An 18,285-nucleotide genomic window follows, 5' to 3' on the forward strand; every position below is an offset into this window, starting at 1 on the left:
AGACACAGAGAGAGAGAGGAAGAGACACAGGCAGAGGGAGAAGCAGGCTCCATCCAGGGAGCCCAACGCGGGACTCGATCCCAGGTCTCCAAGGTCATGCCCTGGGCTTAAGTCGGTACTAAACCGCTGGGCCACCCGGGCTGCCCAAAAAGATTTATTTATGTAATCTCTACACCCTACGTGGGGTTCAACCTCACCCCAAGATCAAGAGTCACAGGCATCACTGAGCCAGGTAGGCACCCCTGAAACATGTTCTTAACACATCAGGCATTGTTGGGTGGCTGCTGGTAGTGTAAGCAACCCCTACACCCACCCCATATCTTTTGTTTTTTTATTTAGGAGCTTTTGTTTTGTATTTAGGAGAGGAAAAGGGCATTCCGATCTACTCCAGGGAGAGGCTGAAGTGTGGTTGAGCGATGTGAAGGGGAACGGGATAGTGTTTGTGTTCCATCGATTCCCTTCGGTAATTTTGAGCTAGAATTTCCATATGATTTTCACAAAAATGCCGGGGTGTGGGGTGTGGTAAAAATCAAAATAATTCTTAATGTCTCCACGTATATAGTGTATACTTAATCTGTGTGCAGCTTTTGTCAAAGATTTGTGTTTTTGAAATCTTTGTTTTTTTTAACCTCAGAACAACTCTATAGAATGCGGGGTGGGGAGGTGGGGTGGAATCAGAAGGTTTGTTTTGTTTCCATTCCATGTGCATTTCTATTTTCTCCAGTTCATTTCTTTGGAAATTATTTCTCAGTCTGCATTTGCAACAGGGATTGATGCACCATTCTGGAAAAGAAAAAATTCAACAAATGTCAACTCCTATTAATATATACCTCGTGAATAGTGTTTCTTGCTTGGTTATTTCCACCACTCCAGGCTTAAAATTAAGGAAATAACAGCCTATACAAACACCATGCTATCACATTGAGAGAATATTTTTTCAATGAAAACAATTTTTTTATGTCTTAACATTTTCATGTCCAGGGTGTTGGGTGAGGAAGAATGGGTGTCTTTTTGTTGTCTTCTTGTTGTTGTTGTTTGTTCTTAATTTTATCTGCCAGAAAGTGAAAAGATTATACTGTGCTATTCAGTATCTAACAATTCACAGTCTTTCTTTGAACCCTCTATGGTAAGAGGATCTTAGAGTCAGAAGTTGATGGAATGGTTAAAAAGGGACTTCATAAAGTTCTGGTAATGAGGTGTGATAGGGTCAGTGAGAATGACCTCTGCACAGAAATCAGAATGGTTTGATTCCCCAGGAATCTTTGGGAGCATCTGGAGATAGAAATTTTGTTATATTAATCTATTATTACATAGAAAATTACCTCAAAAACGTAGCAGCTCTTTGCAGGGTCCTAGGGCTTATTTTTGACTGGAAACCATTTCTTCATTTTAGCATTATTCATCATCTAGAGAAGATAGGAATTTTCAAGTCTAGCAGGTTCTGGATTTTTCTTTTTAGTCCTTCTCTAGATTTTCTCTTTCTTCACACAGTTTGCTGTAATAAGGAAGAAGACATCAGTCAGCACCTTCAACACTCTACCTGGAAATGTACTTAGCTAGAACATTCTATTACTTAGACACATCTTCTCCTTTCCACATTCCTACAGGTGACAGTGTTGCTAAACTTCCTGCCACGACATTACGGGGCCCCCTTTCCTCCTGTCTTCAATAAAATTTTCCTTATTTCCCCTTACCCCTTCATCTACAGCTTTCTCAAAAGCCATCAGGATTGTACTCACAGTTTCGTCCAGACTTTGCAGGCTTTCACTGACACTCTACCCCAAGTCCTTCCAACTTCTCCCACTGCCCAGTTCCAAAGCCGCTCCAACATTATAGGTTTCTGTTACAGAAGCACCTCACTCTTCCTAATAAAGTATCTATTCATTATAAACTTGTGTAGAACACATCACCCCAGAACTTTGAATCATATTAGGGGGCTGTCTTACTGGCATTGGGGCCATCTTTCTATTATGGTTATCAACAACTGGAAGTCGTCTGCAAGATGCTCAGCAGGCAGCAGGCACTCATTGCTTCTCCCGTGGAGAGCAGGGCAGCTTGCATTTGACACTGGCTGGTGAGCATGTATGGGACCTGTAGAAATAAATGTTGTATTCCTAAAAGAAACGAGAGTCTGTTAATTTTTGTGGGTGGTGGCTCTTCAATTATTAGACATTTGAACTCTATACACACAAGGAAACCTATGTGCAGAGAGGCAAAGAAACTTGTTAAAGGTTACCCAACCAAGAAGTGGTCTGGTTGGGATTCAAACTCAGATCTGACTCCATCTTCCCATATTCACCTGTGGTATAAATAGGTGATAACTACTTCCCAGTAACCTTACCTGTCTTTCCCTTCCAGCTGTGAAGTCAGTTTCTACCCCCTTCATCTATTCTAAAGAGATGGGCTGGGTTTAGAGGATACATAATATAGTATGTTTAATTTCAGAAAAAAAAAAAAACATCTTAAAGAGAATGGAGTTTCGGAATTTCTAAGTACACTGCTTCAGGGAAGGTATTTGCAACTCCTCAGCTGGTCCCATTCTTTTTTTTTTTTTTTAATTTATTTTATTTTATTTATGATAGTCACAGAGAGAGAGAGAGAGAGAGGCAGAGACACAGGCAGAGGGAGAAGCAGGCTCCATGCACCGGGAGCCCGACATGGGATTTGATCCCGGATCTCCAGGATCACGCCCTGGGCCAAAGGCAGGCGCCAAACCGCTGCGCCACCCAGGGATCCCAGCTGGTCCCATTCTTACGTAATTAGACGGTCACCTTAGTGACTGATTTCATTCCCCCTGCCCCAAGCCCCTGAGATCACCTAATTCTTATCTCATGCTGTTATCATATTAGCCAACATCTTATCCTATTAAAGTCAGTGCAGTGAAATATGATATCCCCTGGCCAACCCCAACCCTGCCAAAATGAGAGATAGAGAGAGGCAGAGACACAGGCAGAGGGAGAAGCAGGCTCCTCGAAGGGGGCCCGACGTGGGACTCAATCCCAGGACCCCAGGATCATGCCCTGAACCAAAGGCAGCTGCTCAACCGCTGAGCCACCCAGGGGCCCCTTCATCCAGTTCTGATGAGTGAATGGTTCACTACTTATTAATATTATAATGCCCTAAACACCTCTACCCCTTAAGAAAAGGTATATGTAAGAACAACCCCAAGTTAGCTCTGATGGAGCTATTTTAATTATATTCAGTTAGTATTTTACTTGCTTAATAGCCTTCAATAACTCCCATAGCCACAACAAATAATAAAAAAATACTTCATTTTCATTAATAACCATTTCATTCAGCCCCAGAATCCAAGCGTCTACTGATACTTCTTTCAGTTATCTTCAGATACTTTCTACAAAGTCCCTGATAGTGGATGCCCCCATTTTCCCTGTGGAAACAAAATGCCAAGAGGATTATTTGAAAGAACATCCAGTCACAAACAACAACAACAAAGCACTTTTTAAAAAGTGTACGTATGCAGTATGCTGCTTATAGCAATAAAAAGTGAAAATTAAAAAGAAAAAAAAAAGAACATCCAGTCAATTGTGAGTTAATCTCTGACTTCCTCTCTGGTCTTCAAGCCAGCTCCCTAATCCCTGGGTGATGCTAATTCTTTTTTTGGCAAAATTATGTTTTCAAATTTCTCTCCTTGGAAATGCCTTTGTAGGGGTGGTCTTGGCTCTTATCTGAGTGGGCTTCAGGGAATGAGGGCAAACACTTAATCATCTGTAAGAGCAGTGCTCTTTGAGAGTGGGAAAAATCCCAAGATTTGCCTTCCATTTACTCCAGTTGGAAAAGCAGTCACCTATGGACAGGAACTAATTAAAGACTTTGTGTTTCAGCAGTTAGTGCACTACCCTTGTAAATCAGGGATTATGAGGGGAAATCTCCTGGAGGCTTGTTCTCTCCATTTATTTATTTATTTTGGAACTCAAGTGCAGATGGGCTAGTTAATCACGCTCACAGATGCACAACCCACCGCTAGTCCGTGCAAGGGAACTTTCTTCATTTCACTTTGTTTTAACATCATTTTATTTTCCTTTTATCTCCACACCTCACTCCCATTCCCCCAACTTCTTCCAACAGAAACTTTCTCTAATGTGTTTGATAAATGTCCTTGAAAATGTAGGTGTCTTTAAAAAGTCATCCACTGTTTTGTTTATCTATGTGTTAGACTTAACATAAAGCAGACACTCAAGAATGCTTGCTTGTTTTCTTTCTTTCTTTCTTTCTTTCTTTCTTTCTTTCTTTCTTTCTTTCTTTCTTTCTTTCTTTCTCTCTTTCTTTTTCTTTCTTTCTTTCTTCTTTCTTTCTTTCTTTCTTTCTTTCTTTCTTTCTTTCTTTCTTTCTCTTTCTTTCTTTCTTCTTTCTCCCCCAATGCTGTCATTGTTAAAACCTTGGATATCCACTCTTTGACATTTGGTATTACCTGAATTTCTAATGTTTTTCTATCTAATGGCTATAAAGTGGTAACTCCTTGTGGTATTTGTATTCTGAGGATTGCTAATAAAAATAAATAGCTCTTCAAACTCTTGTCATGTGATGTCAAATGATAAAACTCAAACAACTTAGTAGTAAGTTCGATGTCCTTTATTCACCATGGATTAGGCGAGTACAGTGCCCCATGAGCAGTGGAGCACTCTTCTTGAGGGATCTTGGGCAACAGGAAGTTATATAGAGCATTAGAAATGGTAATGCAGAAACAGGACATGATTGGCTTGTGTGACATATCTGGCTTTATTTATTTAGAAAAATGAAGGAAATAAGTATAGAACCCAGAGTCGGATTGGTGTTTGGGGATTGGCTGACTGGATACGTTTCTGGTCAGGTGGAACATTTACAGGAATACAAAAGTTTGCAGTCATGGCATCCTGGGCAGAGTGGCTCCGTCTTGGGCCTAAAACCTTATTTCAACAATGAATAACCTATTTTTAACTTTGCCTATTTTTGATTAAGTTATCTGCCATTCTCTTTTTGTTTTGCAGGATTTTCTTGTACAGTCCAGACATTAGCTCCAGTCAGTTTTAGACATTGCAAATATCCTCTGATCTGTCACCCATCCATTAATATTATCTATAGCAGTGTCCTTTTCGAAGAGAGATCTGATGTTTTGTTGGAGTCAAATCCATCTTAAGAAGTCCTGCTCTGCCCCCAAGATCATACAACTTCTTCTTTCATCTTTATGCTTTTTCTTTTCACAACAAGGCCTTCCTGGACGGCACCTTTGTATACAGTTTGGGGTGGCAACCCAACTATTTAAGTCTCTAGAGTGAGACGGTTTTCTCAAAGTCCTGATTCAATTTGTAAGCCTAAACAGGAATGAAGGAATTTGTATTATGGGAGATGAATGAAGGAACTAAGATTAGAGGGTGACAGGCAGGTAACAGGTGACTTATTCCTCCTAAATATACTCCCTAAAAGTGATACCTTTCCATAAAAGTATTTATTTATTTATTTATTTATGCAGAGAGAGCGTGAGCAAGGAAGGGCAGAAGGAGAAGGAAAGAGAGACTCTTAAGCCGTCTCCACGCTTAGTACAGAGCCTTGCTTGGGGCTCAATCTCATGACCCTGAGATCATGACCTGAGCTGAAACCAAGAGTCAGACACTCAACCAACTGAACCACCCAGGCTCCCATCCACAAAATTTTTAAGGTAGTATATTGCCATAGCAGTCATTCAGACTATAATGATGAGACATCAGAAGAGTGGAATTGGTTGGAAGAAGGGGCTCTCTAGGCTGTCTTGGGAAAGACAGATTAAACCCGAGGGGACAGGGTCAAAATTAGGAAAGCCATCCTGAAAACTCTTGAGCTAGCTTTTTCTGATGAGGGCGAAATGAGGAGTAAAAACAGGGAGTTTTAGAGTGGGCCATTTTTTCATTCACTCATTTCTTAATTTGCCAAGTTACAATTGCTTTCCATGAGCCAGGCACTCTTCCAGGCCCTGAGGATGCAATCACAAAACAAGATGGGCAGATTGCTGGTCCCAGTGCACTTGCATTTCCATCAGAAGTTGATATTCTTACATTTCCGGTCAACCGGAAATTACCACCAATGTAATTCTTCCAAAATGCAAATTTAATGAAGATACACTGATCTTATCAAACTTTATCAGATTTCCACTGCCTATTGCAGATTTGGCATGTCACACAAGGTCATCCCTGATTTGACCACCTGCCCCCCTCTCCAACCTCATCTCTTACTACTTTCCCAACTCTTCAGGCTGGTCCCCAGTAAAACAAATCATTGTATATGCTAAACCTCAGGTGACCTCAATGTAAGGCAATTCCCCCATCTTCTCATGCGGACCACCTCTAAAAGCTCTAATGTCCAACTTGAATGCATAAATGTTTGGGGATGTAAGTGAAAAATTTAAATATCTTCTAGTAATATTTAACATATTTAAGATCTTTTAGGTTAAATATTACATGAAATATTAATTTAGAGATAACTATTCCTTTTGTCTCTCCAATTTCGTGAAATAATCATATAACTCTCCACTGGCAGCTCTGACAACAGTGTTTCTCTTTGTGATCACTGGATCCACTCTGAGTCACGGAATGCAGCTTTTCAAAGCATATCGTTTTCACAGCTCTTGGATGTTGTTTATAACACAGAACTTTCTGAAACTGTGAATGATGCTGCCACTGGAATTTTTATCACAAGCCACATGTACCTATTACATAACAATAGAACATTTTTAAAAGTCTCCTATAGGTGTATACATGTGTATTCTCCACAATGTAGTCATGTGCTATTTTTTATTAAGTCTTTAAAAGGCCACTTTACAATTTCATGTACCACTCACAATTTTGAAGACATATCACAGACAAGGAATAACACTATATACACATTACATCTTTAAATATCTCTCTATCTCTCTTTTTAAAGATTTTATTTATTTATTCATGAGAGACTGAGAGAGAGAGAGAGGCAGAGACACAGGCAGAGGGAGAAGCAGGCTCCATGCAGGAGCCTGAAGTGGGACTCAGTCCTGGAACTCTGAGATCACGTCCTGAGCCAAAGGCAGACGCTCCATCACGGAGCCACCCAGGCGTCCCTAAATCTCTCTCTCGACTAATTTCATCTTCTCCCCCAAATTGTAACTTATTTTATCTAAATAAAGTAACCAGGGGATGATCTCATAAAATGAGAAACTTTGGAAGAAATCAAATATAAGATGACCTTTTTCCAAAAAATACTTTGGAGGAAAATCGTGCCTTACAATTGACCATGAGGAGTGATTGCTTTCTGTGGTTCCCTAAAACTATGCCATGCCTTTCCAAGCCTCCATGCCTTTGCCAAGTACTCCCTCTGCCCATGATGCACTGCCCTAGTTCTTCCCCCAGCTATGCCTACCAGTGTGCCCAGCAGCACCATTGTTACTGTGCTTCACGCATTGAAAAGCTGTTACATGCCCCCCCCCCCCTGTGCAGTGAACTCCTTGAGGTCAAGGGCCATGTCTTTTGACCCTGGTGACCTTGGCATCCTTCATAGCATCTTGTATCTATTCTCTTCCATGAAACCTGATCGGGTGGGTTGAGAGTAGGGCCATCATATGATTTATCATCCAAACTGGGACACTTTGAGAGTGCAATAAGCACTATTGGCAGTCATTCCAGGACCAAAACTATTTGGGGTACACTGGGTCATACGGTCATCCCAATAAGGTGATGAGGGAGGCAACCTTAGGTTTCTCACCCAGAATAATAGGCCGATATTTTACTTTTCACATGTCCAACTTCCTTCCTGCATATCCCCTCTTTTCCATTCCTCTTTCCTTCCTGATTTTCTCTCTCTTTGCTCAGCAAGACAAACTTGCTAAGCCACAACACTACAATTTCCATCCTTCACTTCACAAGGTAATCTAAGGGTGAGAAGAACCTATTGAATCCTGATGTAGAGTGGATGTTGCGTGGGGGGACGGTGTAAGTGCCATGATTATAGCTCTTAGGAGGGATCAAAACCCAAGACTTTTTAAAACTTCTCTCCTTAAAACGGAATCTTAGTGACCCCGAGCAAATACCCAGTAAGTAGAAACTCTTAGAATGATGTAAACATAAATATACATACTCTGTCTTCATCCTGAAATCCATCATGACCTGGGGGCACATTTAAGACATGAAATGCAAAAATGGGCACTGCGCAAGAAAGAAAACCTTGGTCGGTTGAGAAAATCCTTTGTGGGTCAGTGGAAGCTGTGTTTTGGGATGGCTATAGGAGCAAGCACTTCCGAACCTATTAGATCTAGATTTGAATCCTGATTCCACCACCCACCTAGCTGAGCGACTGTGAGCAATTTTTTTAAATCTTCTCTAACCTTAGTTATCTCACTTTTTAAATGGAGGGTTGCATCAGACCTACTTTGTAGTAGGCTCATTGTGCCGATTAAATGAGATAATGCACTTAGCACTGTGCCAGGACATAATAAACACTAGCTCGGTGCAAGCTATTACAGTATGTGCACATCAGCAAGCATTGCAAATGCACTCATTTCATTTGTATGAAAATTGTTATGCCAGGTTTAACAATCAGAGCAGTGAACTGAGAATCCAGAAATCCGGGTGCCTGCCATGCCTCTGCCACTATTGAGCTGTGTGGCTCTCAGCAAGATATTTCCCTTCTTTGGTTTTTTAGCTTCCTCTGCAAAATGTGTGAACTGGAAATGATTCCCATTGCAATTACCATTGGTATGCCACACATTACCCCAAAATTCGTGGCTTATGACAATAATGATCCATTATTTCTCAGGATCTCGCAAATTGTCTGGGCTCGGCTCAGCAGTTCTTCTGCTCTGTACGGTGTTGGCTGGAGTCACTCATGCAGCTGCTTGCAGCTGAATGCTCAGCTGGAGCTGGAACACCCAGAATGGTGTCACTCAGCTGGTTGGCAGCTGTAGGTGTCAGCTTCGGTTCTCCGTGTGAACAGTCATCCTCTAGGGCCATTCTGTTTCCACATAGCCCTCCCGCAGGATAACAGACTCATGACTTGGCAGTTGGCTTCCAAGAAGGCAACATGGAAGCTTCAAAGCATCTTCAGGCTGAGGCCAGATGTCACACGGTGTTACTTTGTAGAATACTTGTCAAAGCAAGCTGGAGGCCAGCCAAGATTCCCGGGGGGAAGGAAGAAACTCAACTCCTGAAGACTTTCAAAGTCGCATTATAATAGAGTGTGCAGGGTGGCACAGATCGTAGTGTCCACTATTCTAAGCAATCACCACAGTCCCTATGGTACATGCTGGCTCTGACAACCCATATTTACAACTAAAGTTCTGGGGCAATCCCACTTCTCAGTTTAGTTTATGGATTCTGTGAATTCCCCAGTGAGTACCTAGGGGGCTCCAGGGTTTGAAACTTCCTCTGCTCTCAATTTTGCAAAAATAGAAATCCATTGTTTTTGTCAACCAGTATCCTCTGAGCCTCTGCCTAGTGACCAAAGTCCCCAATTTCCCTCCAGGGACCTGGTGTAGACACAGCTGGTTATGCAAAATACCACCCCTCTTCCCATTCTTCCCAAATAACAGAGCCCAGATTTTCCCAGATACTTAGATGTTATTGTCCTCAGATATGGAGCAAGAACCTTCAAAAAGCTAAACAAGTGACCCAGCACTGGCCAATGAGACATCAAGGCAAATCTCACGGGAAACTTCTGGAAAAGATTTTCTTTCCTGAAGAAAAAGATAAAAGCCTTATAGGGCCGCCTGGCTGGCTCAGCGGTTTAGCACCACCTTCAGCCCAGGGCCTGATCGTGGAGACCCGAGATCCAGTCCCACATCAGGCTCCCTGCAGAGAGCCTGCTTCTCCCCCTGCCTGTGTCTCTGCCTCTCTCTCTCTCTGTGTCTCTCATGAATAAATAAATAAAATCTTAAAAAAAAAAAAGCCTTGTAGGTGAATTTGTCCCTTCTTCCCTGATTTATGATCTTGTGTGGAACCAGTTGTGGAAGCCACCTTGTGACCATGACTAGTAAACCTAAAGGATTGCAGAGAAGTGCCCAGACCCCCAACATTATTAAGTTTTGGATTTATCTGATCCTGAACCACCTACCCCTGGACCTCTCATTATGTGAGATAATAAATAAGTGAGTCTGCTACCTACAGTCAATAACTATCCCTCCTCCACTCCCTGGAGTGTCTATGTTCTAGTGATGCTGGTTCCACCCCTCACTCCAGGAAGGAGCTCATAACCCATAACTAAGAAATTGGCACGCGCATTCACCTGACCACAGTAGTTACTTCAAAGATGGACCAGGGACTCTGTCAGAGCCAATGAGAGGCAATGCAACTGATTTTAGAACTTTTGAAAAAAGACATTCACTTTTTTTCTTGCTGCACCTAAAAGTGGATAGAATTCAGTGGCTAGGGTCACTGTGATTGTTTTTCTACCATCTCTTAGACTTCAGAGTCAACTCCGAAGAAGGCAGACTCAAGGGGGAAAAAAACCTAATTTTTTAAATATTTTATTTCTTTTAAAGAGAGAGAGAGCCTGAGAGAGAGGAAGAGAGAAAGGGAGAGAATCCCAAGAAGACTGCATTGAGCGTGGAGCCTGGTGCAGTGCTCAGTCTCACGACCCTGAGATCATAACCTGAGCCAAAACCAAGAGTCAGATGCTTGCTTACCTGACTGAGCCACTCAGGTGCCCCAAGAAAACAAATTCTTGATAAGCTCTCTCAAATTCTCAGGGACGTCTGGGTGGCTCAGCTGTTGAGCATCTGCCTTCATTTCAGTGGGATCAAGTCCCACACTGGGCTCCTTGCAGGGAGGTCTGCTTCTCTCCTTGCCTATGTCTCTGCCTCCCTCTCTTTGTGTCTCTCATAAATAAATAAATTAAAATCTTTAAAAAAAAAATTCTTGATCCAGCCATGCCTGAAGCCCTAATCTTGCTTTTTAAAAATTTTAAAATTCTTTTTTAGTTTGTTTGATCTCCCTTTTTAGAATAAGCTGTCCTGGTGGGACTTTCTGTCATTTGCAAGGAAAAGGCTCCTAACTGAGGAAGTATGATTACTCATTATGAAACCATCCACCAAACTACCACTTTGATTTTAGGATGCTCTCTGGAACTTTTATCTTGAACCTCTGTTCCTCGTCCAAGTTCATCTAGTCCTATAGTTGTTCTTGCTACCACCTGTCATTATATGATCTAGTCATTAAGAGTATGGCCTTAGGACTAGGCTTGGCCCTTGGTTCAAATCCCAGCTCTACTATTGAATAGATCTGTGAACTTAGGTAGGTCTTTTAAATCCCTGTGTTCTTTAGTTCTGACATGTTTAAAATGAGGACAATAATGGTTCCTGCCTCCTACAGTTATTATGAGGATAAAAGCATGGAATGCAAGCAAAATGCTTTTGGCCAAAACAGCATTTTGTGTGACACATGAAGCTCTCACAAATGTTTGCTCTTTTAAATGAAAACCTAACCTCATGTGACAGGCAGAGTAATGATCCCCCAAAAGATGTCCATGTCTCAATTCTCAGAACCTGTGAATACAGTATGTTTCACTGCAGAGGGAAATTAAGATTGCAGATGGAATTAAAGTTGGCTATCAGCTGGCCTTATAATAGGAAGATAATCCTGGATTATCCAGATGGGTCTCATGTAATCACAAGGGTTCTTAAAAGTGGACAAGGGAGGCAGAGGAGGTAACTGGAGTGATGCGTTGCAAGAAGGACTCAATCTGCTGTTTCTAGCTTTGAAGATAGAGAAAAGGGGCTGCAGGCCCAGGAATGTGGGCAGCCTCCAGCAACTGCAAAAGACAAGGAAGCAAATTCTCCCCTAGAGCCTGCAGAAAGGAATGCAGCCCTTTTGACAACTGGACTTAAGCCCAGTGGGACCTGCTACTGGGCCCCTCCTCTATATCTTTCTGTAATTGCTGCCATGGACTCAATGATGAATCAGAAAGTTATGGCTCTTCCTTCATGGGGCTTACGAGGTATGTGTTCTGTAGCACACAGGGTCTTAGGAAATCCAGTTTGGTAACAAGCATGGGATTTGCCAATGAGAATGAGAAGATTTAAGTCCAGGCAGCTGCAGCGCAGGGACGTGGGACAGAAACCCATGAAGAGGGAAAGTAGGGGGGAAGGATGGGTTGTTAATTAGAACAAGAGCCAAGGCAGTAGATGTTTGGGTCTCTATCTAGGGCGGAAGTCCTGAGGTTAAACTGGTCTGGCTCCTCTGTGTAGGGGGATCAGTTTTGATAACAGAGGGCTGTGAGAAGTGGACAAGAGGCATGAAAAACACACCTTCTATGTGTTCAACCCCCACCACGACCTTTCAAGAGATGTTATTAGGCTCCTTTCCTAGAGGAGAAAAATCAAGGTTCATAGAAATTAAGTAGCTTGATCACATTTAAACAATAAGTAAATGGTGAAATGGAATTTTTAAAAATTCGCTTTTTTTTTTTTTTTTTGCTAGCAAAGAACGGCAAATTCTCCGATTCCATGTGATATTGACTTAGTTGTTCCAATGCTCTTTACACACTGTCTATCTCACATTGTAAATTATTTAGAGGCCCAAACTAGGCTTATTTACTCAGAACAGCACAGCAAAATGTGTAATGCTTAAAACCATATCTCAGCAATTCTTAGTTACCATCAGTTGGACTATGCTCTGCTCATTCCACATAGCACTAGGAAAAAAAAAAACATGGTAGGGATGATACGACTTCTCAATTTGAGAGGTGCCAAACATGGGAAAATATGCATCTTGGGGGTCCATAAAATACAGTAAAAAAAAAAATTTTTTTAGTGATGATGTTGATGAAGTGTCAAATCCCCTTTTGCTAGTCTAGTCCCAGGCTTACCCAGGATTTAGCTTTCTTCCGTTTACTTGTGTATTTACTTTTTAAATTTATTTTATTTTGAGATAGAGCAAGAGAGAGAGAATGCCGGAGCACACAAGCAGGGGGAGCAGCAGGCAGAGGGAGAGGGAGAAGCAGATTCTCCGGCTAGGCAGGGATCCTTATGGGGGGCGGGGGGCTCCATCCCAGGACCCTGAGATCATGACCTGAGCGGCAGATGCTTAACTGACTGAGCCACCCAGGCGCCCCGATTTCTTATATTTAAACTCAAACTGCTTTTCACTGAAATATAATTCATATATGGTGTATTAGTTTCAGGTGTATTAGTTTCACAGTATAATGATTTAACAATTCTGTACATTACTCGGTGCTCATCACAATGAGCGTACTCTCTATCCCCTTCCCCTATGTCACCCATCCCCTCATCCGCCTCATTCCTTTGTTGATTCATCTTGTTTCTTAAATTCCACCTATGAATGAAATAACACCATTACTTGTTTTTAACCCAAACTCTTTAAAAATGTCTCAAGTGAGTTCCCTTTGAACAGCTCTGTTGGAAATCTTTCATTGTTTAAAGTACAGTATCATCAAGAATTATCTCCACAAGTGTTGATAAGGAAGCACATAAGGATAAAGGATAAAGATAAGGATGTCTGGTGGGCTGGACACTGTGCTAAGGACCATAAATGCGCTGTCCAGCTTGATTTCTCGCGATCGTCTTATGAGTAATTAGGCTTTTATTACCATCATTTGCACATGAGACGGTTGAGGCTCACAGAGGTTGACTTCCTTGTCCAAGGCCACCCAGCAGGCAAATGACAGAGACAAGCCTTGAGGCTTGCCTGAGACGTCAGGGCTTGTGCCCATACCCACTGCTTTTCATATAAGCAGAAACGGGGCGGGGCTGGGAACGTCTATTCGCTTTATAAAAAATTCTGTCACCATAGCCCTTTGTATCACATAATTAATGTCTGCTTTTCCTCAATCGTCCTGAGCTATGCACCCAGTTATCCCTCCAATAAGTGTTTTTCCTCCCAGGGCTGATTTGTTCTTCTCTTACAGATTGGCCTCCAGAATTTTAATCATTCTTGGCTCACTTCTCTCTGACAACCTTACCAAAGACATGTTGTGCTGGAATTGCAGTCAGAAAAGTGCCCTGAAAACGTAAAAAAAAAAAACAAAAAACAAAACAAAAAAACAAAAAAAACAAAACAAAAAAAACCCAACAACAAAAAAAGCAAACAACAACCAACTTTAATAGTTCATCTGATCTACACAGGAAATTAGAAAACACCCTATACTTAACTGGAAAAATACTTGAAATGAAAAGTGTGGTTTACTGTTATTTAGATTTTGATTAAAAAATGTTTATCCCTTATCTAAAGCTCAGGGACACTGGAATTGAAGGAGCTGAAGGCTCGCTTTATAGAACTTTAATGACCTTCTCCTATTATGTTATATTACTATTTCCTAAGCCTGTGGTCAAATACAATAGCTTTGTTAAAGCTGTGATTCAGTTAGAAGGGGGGAATGAATTTTTCTGCCACGGGAGCACTGGTGAGAGGTGAGAGAAGATGCTAGCACTGCTGTGTGGAAGAAAACGCTTCCACCCGGAAAGGGTGGGTTCCAGGGGCTCACGCAAGTGAGGTACATGGGTTCTTTTTAGGAGCTCAGCTTTCCTGAATTCACTGTGAAACAGCCCAGAGGGTATTAGCTTCCGGCCTGTCCATTGGGGGAAAGAAAACAGCACAAAACAGAGAGGAGGCCTGGGGTTGCAGTCGGAGCCCAAGCTAAAGCTGATGATGTTCTGTGTCAAGCTCTCTCGGATGAGGCATCGACAATGATAAATACTCACATTTATGGAGCATTTGCTGTGGGCCAGGCACTGCTGGAAACCCCTGCATTTTTTTGTTTTGTTTTGTTTTTAGAAACTATTATCTATTCATGAGAGACACAGAAACAGAAGCAGAGACCTAGAGGGAGAAGCAGGCTCCCTGCAGAGAGCCCAATGTGAGACTTGATCCCAGGTCTCCAGGATCATGACCTGAGCCAAAGGCAGACGCTCAACTGCTGAGCCTCCCAGGTGTCCCCCCACCCCTGTATTTTGTTTCATTGTTAATCACAGGATTTGAACTGCTATTGTGACTCCGGAGCCTGTGCTTGCACTTGGCTGAGACATTACAAGGCTAACTCCCCACCTGCTTGTGCCCCAGCAGGCCCAGCACCCTGGAGCTAACTGAGGAATGGAGGTGGGGCCTCCTCTGGGAGGACCGGTAACCTCTGGGCAGCCTGACAAAGGAGGGATTGGGGAGGAAATTGTTGTGGCCTCCTCACCCAGGCAGGACTCGCTCCCTTTGAAGGGGGAGCAATGAAGCAATTTCAAAGAGTCTGGAGAGGCTAGAGGGCACGCCACTCAGCCATCATAGCTAGGCGGTGGAGAAATGCAAGCCTGTCATTGCTAAAGTGACAAAACAGAGTATCAGGACACATTCAAAACAACCTCACACAATTTTTATGGAAAGGCACTGTTGCTATTTCTGAGACATTTTCGCCAGCCACGCGGGGGACCTGTGACATCATAAAGTTACTTGTGAAATAGAGGATGAGGGATTGAGGCTTGGGGGCAGCTCTCCCACCCTGGCCAAGCTTTGGCTTCTGTAAGCCTCAGGCCCTCGTTTGTCCGATGCAGGAGTTAATTAGCATCTACCTCTTGGCCCTCTCGTGAGGCGTAAATGGTGGTACCCCTGGGCAAAGTGCGTGGCCCCGTGCAGAGCGTGGAAAGTGCCCAGTATCTGAAGATATGCCTTCCTTCTGCTCTGCTGTCGGTCCCACCTGCTGGAAAACCAAGTCCCATCTGTCGAGAGGGAAATACATTATTTACGCCTGAAGAGGGGGGTTGGAACACCCACAAATATTTACTGAGCGGCCTCTGTGTCCCAGGGAAGGTGTTGGATGCCAGAGATACAGGAAAACTCTCCTCGGGGCTGGATTTGTCCAAAAAACCAAGAGGCATCTTGTGATTCGGACCGCACAGCAGGCCTCCCTCCGCAGATCCCTGTTACAGCCAAGCCTGCCTCCTTCCTGCCTATTATTTGCAAGGCCTGACTCCCACCGGCCTGTAAGGCTCCCTGAGGAAGTGCCCGCTTCATGCCTTAAGGGTGCAGGTAGGTGCCTGAGGGGTGGGACACCCAGGTAAGGGCAAGAGCCAGCGTGAGGTCTCAGACTCGCTGCAGGACGCGAGGCCTGTCGAAGAACTGAAAACCAAAGTGATCCAGTTGGGCTGGAGCTCAGAGCGCAAGGGATGATGGGTGGCAGGTGAGTGAGGTCACAGAAAGAGCCAGAGGTGGGATTGGGGGGGGCACAGCTCAACTGTGGAAGCCAGCTCCTCGGGCGAGCCCCGGAGATTAGCAGCAGCTTCACAGCACTGCTCACCGTCTAGACAGTAGGCCCCGGATGATAGCACCCTCTGTGTGGGTGTGTGTGTGTGTGTGTGGGGGGGTGTTTTTCTGTTATTCTAGAAAGGGCCAACAGTCAGGAAAACAAAGGCCACCCAACCTATCCACGATTAAAGGTTATGGCCTAGGAAACTAATGTTTTATAAAACGGAGGTGAGGCGAGACGGGGACAGTAGAATGAAGGTCAGAGAGGCGACCGATGGGATGTAGGAGACACTGCCCCAAGATCTTACACTTACCCTTACCTTCTGGTGACTTTTTTTTTTCCCCAAAGATTTTATTTATCTATTCATGAGAGAGGCAGAGAGAGGGGCAGAGACACAGGCGGAGGGAGAAGCAGGCCTTCTGGTGACTTCTTGACCGTGTGTTCCCACCAGCCCAGACCCCTCTGTCTTGTCCCTTCTTCACTTTCCGGGAGCCCTCGTTCTCCATGTGAAGGCCTGGGTACGGGTCACAATTCATTAAAATCCCTATGCTTTTTTCCTGTTTGTCTTTGTCAGTCGACTTTTCAGACCCGGCCAGGCCCCATAGGAGGGCCCAGGAGAAGGCCGTCCTCCCTCACGCGGCCTCTGACCGGCTGGAAGGAGGGCGGGAGCAAGCACCGCAGGGGTCAAGAGGTGCGCTGCGCGGCGGGGCCTCTAGGACAGGGCCTCATAACCCAGTCCTGTTGTTTGAGTCACGGGGCAGCAGGAGAAATGCGGCCAATTGCACCGACACAGGCTTCCCTGTCACCAGCAGGGAGGCGCGTGCCCACTTCGAAGGCGGAAACGTGTGCGTGAGCAGTGCAACGGGCCTCTCATCGAATTTAAATATAAGAAAAAGTTAAAAAAGAAAAGAAAGAAAAGGAAAGAAAGGAAAAAGAAGAGAAGAGAAGAGAAGAGAAGAGAAGAGAAGAGAAGAGAAGAGAAGAGAAGAGGAGAGAAGAGAAGAGAAGAGAAAAAGAAAACCATGGGCCGTTGTAAATTCTTATCTTCCAAAACAACCTGCGGCCTGGGGAAACTGAGGCAGTGATCCAGCCTGTCTCCCTGTCATGACCCGGGAGCCTCCAGCTGGGAGCGGAAAGGCTTGCTCCCTCGGGCCCTGGGCTGACCCCCCCACGTGCCCCGCAGGCTTCCCCGAAGTGGCCGCAGGACACCCCAGGTGCCCGGGAGCTGACCGCCCTCCTTGCGTCAGGCCCACCCTTCGGGGTGTTTTTCTTCTTGACTCTCCACTTTTTGGGAAATAGATCACACCAACAATATGTGCGCAGAGCCTGCGCCTGGTCAAGGGGTGGGGCATTGTTGGGGCGCCCAGGGGGACTCCGGGGTGGAGTGTCGGCCTTGGGCCCAGGGCGTGACCCCGGGGGCCTGGGATTGAGTCCCGCATCGGGCTCCCTGCATGGATCCTGCTTCTCCCTCTGCCTGCATCTCTACGTCTCTCTCTGTGTGTGTCTCTCATGAGTAAATAAATTTAAAAAAAAAAATGGACCCTGGCTGGCAGCCCCAGCAAGCCCTCGGGGTGCCCTCTCCTTCCTTTGCCCCTGCTTTCCCCACAGATAGCTCCGCACAGCCCGGACTGTGTTTCCCTGCAATCAGGGCGCGGGCCCTCGGGCCTGGCTCCCTCCCCGCCCTCCTTCATGAGAGTCCATCCCTGTCGTGCACAGTGTTTCGTTCCCCCACACTGATGTTGGGTGCTCCATGGACGGGCCTGCCACCGAATGTTGGGCGTGTGGGCCAGTTCCGTCGCGGGGTCACTGTGCTTAGGGCCGCTCTCTAGACGCTAGCGCTCGTGCGTCCTGGAGAGCCGTCTGCAGGCCTCCTGGCGTGGGCCTGGCGCGCGAGGGCAGGCGTCTGGGCCTTAGGGGAATGTCGTGTGCAGAGCAGGCCTCGCCGCCCTCATCCCCCGGGGATGACAAGGGTCCAACTGCCATCAGGGACCTCTTCAGACAAGCTTCCAGCCAAGGGCTTCCATCCACTTCTTGATCCTGGCTGAGGAAAGAACAGACAGGCACATTTGAGGCTGGCCGAGAGACAGCACAGGGCTGCGGCTGAGGGACTTG

This window comes from Vulpes lagopus, chromosome 11 (assembly GCF_018345385.1).
Source record: "Vulpes lagopus strain Blue_001 chromosome 11, ASM1834538v1, whole genome shotgun sequence".
Lineage (NCBI taxonomy): Eukaryota > Metazoa > Chordata > Mammalia > Carnivora > Canidae > Vulpes > Vulpes lagopus.